The 8,791-nt window shown below is 41.6% G+C and overlaps 1 pseudogene; it reads right to left on the reverse strand.

Moving 5' to 3' along the window:
• Positions 1 to 674: 674 nt before the first annotated feature.
• On the reverse strand, positions 675 to 3,888 carry LOC125507481 (uncharacterized; annotated as a pseudogene).
• Between the last annotated feature and the right edge of the window lie 4,903 nt (positions 3,889 to 8,791).

Consider the following 8,791-nt stretch of genomic DNA (forward strand, 5'->3'; position numbering starts at 1 on the left):
AATTAAAAAATACAGGTAGCCGTTCGAGATTGCAAGTCTAATAGTAGCTCTTAGATGACAAATAACAAAATCTAATAGTGACCAGGATGGGCATCCCATCATGTCTCTAATTTGGGGTTGTACTTGGCCCCTTTTTTTGTATGAATTTAGTCGGTTCACTCAAATTTTCATCTAAGCTCAATAAAACTGAGCCATGCATAGCTAGTCTTTCCACGGCCAATAGCAGCTTTACACAAAAATAGCTCATCATGAACCGGCAAAAGCATCAGCTACGGGATACATGTGAAATCGCATCCCAAGTCCTAAAGGTATATGGCTATTGAATATCAAGAAACAAGCTAGAAAGCAGCAAGGCAATGAAAATGGATGGATTCCATGGCAGCATGATCTCTGTGCCCTCCTATCATTGTGAATCTTGATTAGGGCAGGGAGAAACTGCCGAGTTGCCTTCTTTGGTTCCCGTGTATAGACACCTGCAGCACACAACTTTTTGTAGCAAAATGTAAAATATTAACACTGTTCCAAATGGATTTGCATAGGCCCTACGGAAAAAAGTATAGTCGTGAACCATGGTGCATATATATAACAATGTCTGAATTAAGATGATGAGCATTACAACAGGGAGGGGGGGGGGGTAATTGACCTTAAATCACTTACATATGAATATGTATACTCTAAATGTAGGCCTTGGCTGAGAAGCAAGACAGATCTGGACATTCAGTAAGTAAAGCCACAAACTTATCCACCTCTTCATCCCTGAACAACATATTTCTATAAGATAGTATATCTGTATATGCACTGAACAAAGCCCGTATGTTGGAATAGAATAATACTCATGAATGTAATCAAATGAACTAAGAATTTGCTAATATGTCTAGCAGGACACATCTCTCATCCTCGTTCCTCCTCGGCACAATTGCATTCCATAGTATGGTTATACATATCCTCAAACATGTAGGAACTAATATTTGTCTTTCTCACGTGCATGAAGAAATAGTTACATTTACGTGCTAGAAAACTAATTGGATGAGAAGTACATATGTCGCTCATTGTTGTTCTTGTATAAAAACATTACGAAAGTGGGATCATAAACTCACCAATCCTTGTTGTCTCTCTTTATTTACAGAGCATTTAACCTCTGCCTCACACAACGTATATATGTCTCAGCATTCGGCATGTACCTTTTGTCAATGTCAACATACTCAAATACGACATCTTCACCAAGTTCCGATGTAACAGGCTGTCAAGAAAAAAGATGCAATGCCAAAGGTAAGAATGGCAGTCTATTGGCCAATATATTCTACTGTAATAATTAGTCTAAAGGAGAAAAGATGCATGATATGTGATAAATTAGTACAAATATAAATAAAATTATAGAAATGTGGAACAAACCTTGATCCCTAGGAGTTGCAGCAACTATAATCCTTTTACCAGTTTCATAGCTCCAAATTAATGCAACCTAATAGTTTATCCATCCCTTCACCTGGTGACCTCTTGGACTTAAGTAGAGATGATTTCTGAAACAAAATGTGAGATGTTTAATCTGGGCCTCACCCAAACACACTTATGTACTTTGTTTTGGAAAATATGTATTCAAATAGCTTGCATAGAAAATGGTGTCAAGAAAGAGCCAACTTAATCAAATGGCCTTGCTACATATAATCGATAACCTTCAAACTATTTCGAAGTCCATATTTTTTTTATCAAAAACCATAATAAAGTTCTTGTGTCATAACAAATAACCTGCTGGGCAGGATGCAGAACCTGAATGCTTTTTCCATCTGCATAACACACTGCAGTTTATGAGAAACCGCAAAAGAATCATATCACCCAAGAGAGGCAACCTACAAACACACATCAATTACATTATCCGAAATAAATATTTCTAGCATCAATTGAAACCATGTTTGAACTATAAATGAGTAATGTATGTAGTTAGTGACATACAACGATCCAGCCACTGAAGTTTGTGCTCTTGAGCACCTGCACAGGCACGAAATAAGTAATCATAGGAGAGGGAAATCACTAATGAACATTGCAAGTCCGCAACTAATTTGTAGAGTGTGGTTAATCACAGTCGACCGGGCAGAGAAGAAAGCACTCATGATCCTATGTACTGCTGAACACCCTCCCGATTATGCACTCCAATGGACTATTGTTCGCGTCATCAATCTGCACAAATTTGCAAGATGAACTTGGATAATACATTTCAAGTATGAACTGCTAGCTAGGAGAAAACTGAATGTGGAGCACCTGACGAGGGTGACGATGCGCTTGGAGGCGGGAGCGATGCACTAGCCATGCTCGTCAAGGACGAAGCCAGCGGGTGGCTTGGGCATGGCGTCGCCCGACCATGTCCCCCCCCCCCCCCCCCAGCGAACCTCCCCCTCCCCCTCAGCCTCCTCGTTGTCATAGTCCCTATACCCTGCCTCATCGTCGAAATTCTTATCCAGCCGCAGAGCGTCGGGCGAGCGGGCCATGCCTGCCGGCGGTGCGCGTCTGGATTGCTCCCTGGACGGCGGCCGCTCGGCTAAGCCTCTCGGCGGCCCGCGCCCCTGATGGTGGCGACTGGGTGCGCCAGCAGGGCCTCGCCTCCCTGGCATACCTTGTTCTTCGACATCGTCGTCGTGGAGCCTGGGCGGCAGCCCATGCTTGCGGGTCTGCGGAGGAGGGCCGCGGTTCCTGGGTGGCGGCCTGGACGACCGCTGCTGCCTCGGCGATGCAGTCACTCGGACGGAGACACACCTCCCGCAACCCACTCTTAAACAGATTAAGCCTCGGCCCAGCGGAGAATCGGCTGGCGGCGAGACCGCGACCCACGCTTAAGCAGATGCGAGCGCTCATAGGGGTGTGGCGACGGCATGGGGCGGTGGCGGGGCGGCGGAGTGGAGGAGCGATGATCGGTGACCCTCCAAGCGGTTGGCGGCAGCAATAGGGGAGGGATGGCATGTGGATCGTGGCATCGTGCTCATGTATTCTAGGACGACGAAGGGGTACAGATGGATTAGCGTGGGATCGGTGGGTTAGTGGAAATGTGGAGTGGCATTGGTGGGTAATTAAAGTGTAAAACACGTTTGATAGATTGGAGCCATTTAGACCATCAGATTGCAAGTTTCAACGAATAGGATGATTTGGTTCTCCGTCCTCTCATGCTTTTATAGAGATAGTAGATTTGGGACAGTTCAGCCGATTAATTGGGACAGTTCAGCCGATACATAATGACCGTAAGAAGTTTTACGTAAGTCTAGCATTTCTGGGACTACTGCGCCTGAACCTTGCGGCAGAACACGAGCGCACACCCTATGCACAGGCACGCACGTACGCTAAACTAGCGCGATCCACCATGCATCAACCAGAGAGCATGGTGACGTACATATATGCATTACCGGGGGCGCCCTCGGTAGCTCGGCCACGACGACGTACTCAAGGCATGACGCCGCCGGCGCCTCCACCGCCATACCCACCTCCCAGCCTGCCGAACAGGCCGTGGCCGCCGACGAATCCTCCAAAACGGATGCCGCCGGCTCCTCCAACGCCGGGGAACCCTCTGCCGTTCTCCACGCCGCCCCGGGCCGGACACCACCGAGCCGGCCCGTGACGCTGATGAAGACGCTGGCGCCGTTATAGCAAAGCCCCCACCGTAGTCGTCGCCGACGTCCAGGAGGCCCTGTAGGTTCTGCATGCCTCCCACGCTCACAAACATGTGTTCTTCTCGTCCGCGCCACCGGTTCCTCCTGCACCGGCGCCGCTCTCTGCGGCAGCCGGAAGTGAGGCCACCGCCGCGCCTCCAGCTGCAGCAGGCACGGTCCTGGCAGCCGCGACGGCTTGCGCCGCCAGCGCAAGGCAGAGCAGGAGGGAGGCGGCAGTGCCAAAGCACTTCTTGGCCATTACATTTACACCTCTCTAGCTAGCCAGCTACAGTGTCTACAGATATCGATTCCACTCGCTCGCTGCCTCGCTCTCTACTGTGTTGTTTGCGTGAGATCGCTGCTCTGCTGTTGAGGAACTTGGTGCGGCAGAGCTTAATTATGTGGTTTAAATAGGCCGAGGGGGAGAGACCGGGGCAGGTGTAGGGTAAATGAGCCGAGTGCGAGTAAGGGAGTGACATGGGGGTGCTGCGATTTTTATTTTTGCGGGGTAGGGTGTTGTGAATGTTTGTTGAGGACTAGGTAAGTGCCCGTGCGATGTAACAGGAGACGTAAATTTTTCATGTTCACAATATGGTAGGGTGGGTCAAAGTAACTAATATATTGATATTGTAATTTTCCCGTTAATATTTAGTAGACCGTCGTCAGATCTTGGATTTGCACTTGCATCAATCCAATGCCCTCAAAGGAGAGCGGAAGCACCGCTTGCAGTCCATTTTTATTTTTATTTTTGAACAAGAATCCTCAACTTATTGTTTACTTGTTGTCATGCCGAATGAAATGCCTATATTTTCTGTCAATCTAAATGTTGCATGCATTCCGTTTCATTCCATCAATAACAGAACAACATGTTTGGGACAGAATTATTCATTGCAGCAATGTGATTATGATACGTTGATGGATGGACAAAGTAGTACAAAACAATATTTGTAACAATAAGTATCGGGTGAGAGAAAAGAATGGTACTACTATTAATTCCCAGAGGGACTAGGAGCTGTGGAGGTTTGTTGAGGAATCAGGGGGGATGAGTAATATGCATTGTTAGCTGTGGAGGTTTTTTTTTTTTTTGAAAGCCGAGGAGAGACCTGGCCTACTCGGCGCTCTCAACACCGGGCGACACATAGTGGGCTGGCCCAGCAACCTGCTGAAAAGCAAAGTCAAAGAGAAAAAGTTGAAACATTTTTCTGCTTGATATTTTGGGAGATTAGAAAAGTTCATAGATTTCTATTTTTGTGGACCCTCTGCTGCTCTCCATGCCGCGCCAGATATGTTATAAAATCACATATTTTTAAAAAGTTCACAGATTAGAAAAGTTCATGAAATTTTTTCAAAAAGTTCACAAATTTCCATTTTTTTCTGAAAAAAGGTTCACAAATTAGAACAAAAGTTCATCAATTTTGAAAACAATCATCAAAATTGAAAAAATTACATTGATTTTGAAAAAAAATTCATCAAATTTGAAAGAAGTTCATCGATTTTGAATGAAATCCATAAATTTTGAAAAAAGTTCATTCAAAATTTTAAAATCACAATTTTTGCGAAAAGTTCAACAATTTAATAAAAATATCGTGGATTTTTGAAAAAAGCTTTCCGATTTTGAATAAAAAGTTCATCAATTAAGAAATTTGCATTTAAGAAAAAAAAAGAAAACAAGAACAGAAAAGAAAAAAAAAGAAAAAGAAACGCGAACTAGAGAAAGAATAAAAGAATGAAAGAACCTTCAATGCACAAGTTTTGTTTTTTTAGTCACTCTTCAATGCACAAGTGTGCAATGTTCCTGGTGGTTAGCACGCACTGTGAATGCTCAGGTCTTAAGCTCGATCTATCACGGGCAAACCAGTTTTTGCACTTTAAAACAGATAAAAGAAGTACGCAAAATGGGCCGGCCCATCTCGCACCGCTTTAGGCGCCCGTTTGCAAAATGACCTATAACGGAGGAACCGCCGATTCGTTGTCCGCACGCCAACATTGCTGGATGGCCTAGCAAAACCATGGCCCAACAAACAATTAGGCCGAGCTCACTTTGTTGTCTACTATCAGGAAACAATGCTATTTAACCCTTCCTTTAGTACAAAGATTAACATATGTTATATAACCAGTATAAATTATTTGAAAAGGAATTCACAAAAAGCTGAAAGAAAAACACTAATTAAAAATCGTACAAATTGAAAAAGTTCTTGAATTTGACAAGAGTTAAAGATTTTGAAAATTTTCAAAAATAATTGGAAAAGTTCAAAAAATAGAAAAGGTACATGAAATTTGGAAAAAGTTCATGAATTTAAAAAAAAATCCATGAGCTACAACTTCATGCATTGGCAAAAAAGTTAGTAAAAATTGAAAAAACTTCATGAATTTGAAAAAAAATACATGGTTAAAGTTCATGAATTGGAAAAAGGTCGTGAAAATTTAAAAAGTTCATGAAATTTGGGAAAAGTTGATTTGATAAAATTAAAAAATTGAAATAGATCATGAATTTTAAAAAAGTCCATAAAGCTAAAGTTCAACCATTTTAAAAAAGTTCAGGGGCTAAAGTTTGTGCTTTTGAAACTCATGAGCTAAACAAGTTGATGAATTTGGAGAAGGCGATGATTTTGAAAACTGTCCAAAAAATGAGACGAGAAAAAAAATAAGTATAAAGAAAACAGAAAAGGAAACAAGAAACAAGAAGGAAAAAACAAAAAATAAAACCGATAGAAAAAAACAGCATGAAAAAGTTGAACACAAAAACTGAAAGTTATGTGGGTGGGCCGGTCTATGTGTGTGGGGGTGGGGGGGGGGGTGGGGGGGGGGGCTACTTAAACGTCCTTAACTAGCGCTTACAACATCGAATAGGGATTGGCAGGCAAGATGAGTGAGTGGGTGCTATATGGTGAATCGTTTGCTTGTGTTTCGTGTTTTGTGGAGCCCGACCTTCTAATTCCTGGACTAGAGGGTCTCAAAGCCCAGCTCTGGAAAAGGCTCAAGGCCAAATTGTTTTTGTACCACTATCAACATTGTTTGATGTCGCGATAGAGTTTGAAGTAAAAATCTGTGGAAACAAAAGCGATATAAATTAAGATATTTAGATTTTCAAAAAAATAAGAAAATTAGTTTGGAGTGATTGAGCTTCAAGTGAAAATTAGAGGAAACAAAGACATCATTGGATGCATAGTTTGTAGTGAAAATAAGAGGAAATCATTCATCTTCAGTTACAACAACACTACTAAGATAAAATTTCACAGTAAAAAGGTGTAGCACTTCAAGAAAAAAATAGAATCAATATCATCCGAGAAATCGATGCAGAACATCGCCCATCTAGAAATTCCAGCAAAATTAAGGTGAGCTCCCAACTTGCTACGTGACTCCTATTGTCACATGGACAACATATTTTCCTTAATGCACCCCTTTGAACAGTTGCTTGTTGCAGATGTAAAAGGACATTTGTATATGTGTTCTTAAAAATATAGATCATTGTAACATAGATTTAGAAGAGAAAAAATGGAAGTCCTAATTAATATTGAGAAACAACCACTTCACACTAATTTAAATCTCTGCAAGACATGCTAAATGGGATGGATACAAATAACAGTTGTGATAAATGGATCTACCGCTGGAAGTCCCCAAATTATTCATAAATGCAGATGCACATGACTCTAATGTCCACAAGTGGAACTCGTTGCCTCTTCAAATGGCACTAGAAAGTGTGACCAGTGGCGAAGCTAGGAAAATCAAATGTGTGTGTTGTTGGCTGAGACGTATGCATGCCATATTAGCAAATGTACGTATAGGATGTCCACATGCATAGATTATACCATTGAGCTCTTCGGATTCTTAGTCCTACATAATTCGGCACTATAGTGAACAAGGATTAATCGTCAACCAATGCTAGATTGCCGGTCAGCCGCATGGTATTAGGAGGTATGGATAATTACACTCAATCTTCCTCAAAAATCTAACTTAAGGCTGTCATTTCATTCGCCAATACACTAAAAGTTTTGGCATGAGAGAGTGTGGATGCAATGTAGTCAATTAATGTTTGTATCCAAGTTAGGAGGAAGAGTGTTAATTTTGGATAAGTGAAGGTAGGTGATGCGACAAAGTGAAGGCCATGAGTTTTAAACCTATCACTGCCTTGCCTGTGTTCTCGAAGCCTGACTTTCGAAGTTCAACACTCAAAGCCCATCTTAAGAAAGGTTGGGACCCAAACCTTTTGTCCCAGTATGTATGATTAGCGGCAGATCAACAGAGGTTCTCCTTCTGTTTCATTGAGAGAGAATTTCTTTTCTGTAGATGCCCAAATGTAGCAACACTTACATTGTCTTGATACTCACACAAGTTAAAAGGGGGACAAGTTCAGCAAAGCTTTTCTCTGGCATACTTGCAACTTGATCCACATGCCATTGAATTATGGACAATGTAGTTTGTTTTGTCAAGGGAACATAGTTGGGAGTGAGAATTAGAGGAACCCAACGCACAGATTATATATTCTGGTAAATCTATCTATAGAGGAATAAAATAGATTGTTGGATTCAGTGACAAAGTTGAGTGAAAATGAGAGGAACCCATGGTACAAATTTGACAATTTCAGTAGTCAGCTTCCTAGGGTTCTTGGCGATAGAGGAGGGGAACAGGAGTAAGTAAAGGTAGTTGTATGTTGGGGCCATGGACATTTTTATCTTCCGGGTGGGGGGGGGGGGGGGGGGGGTACGGGCAGTTTACCAATACATTTTTTGGCCAAAAATACTAAATTCAAATAGTTGGAGTGGCATCTATAGATATATGTCACAATTGGAGTGGGAATTTTAAGGGTTTGCAAATTGTAGTGAAATTTTTTTTGAATAGCCAGAATTGGAGTGACATTTATCCAGTTTGATTTTTCTGAATAGCCAGAATTGGAATACTGTATCCTTTTTGTTTTTACAAATTCCAACGAATATTTTTGTTGGGTTTCTTGATTCAGTTTGATTTTTCTCTCCTTAAAATCTAAAATTCAAAAAAAATGCGAACAATTTTAAATATGCTAGCATATTTTAAAATGTGTCGACATTTTACAAAATTAGATGAACATTTTTATTAAATTCGTGGGCAATTTTCAAAAATGCAAATTACATAAAAAAATCAAAAATATGAGTATTTTAAAAAAATGGTTGCACTTTTTTACGTAC

Source organism: Triticum urartu, chromosome 5A, assembly GCF_056163025.1.
Source record: "Triticum urartu cultivar PI428250 chromosome 5A, HENAU_Tu73, whole genome shotgun sequence".
In the NCBI taxonomy this organism is placed as follows: domain Eukaryota; kingdom Viridiplantae; phylum Streptophyta; class Magnoliopsida; order Poales; family Poaceae; genus Triticum; species Triticum urartu.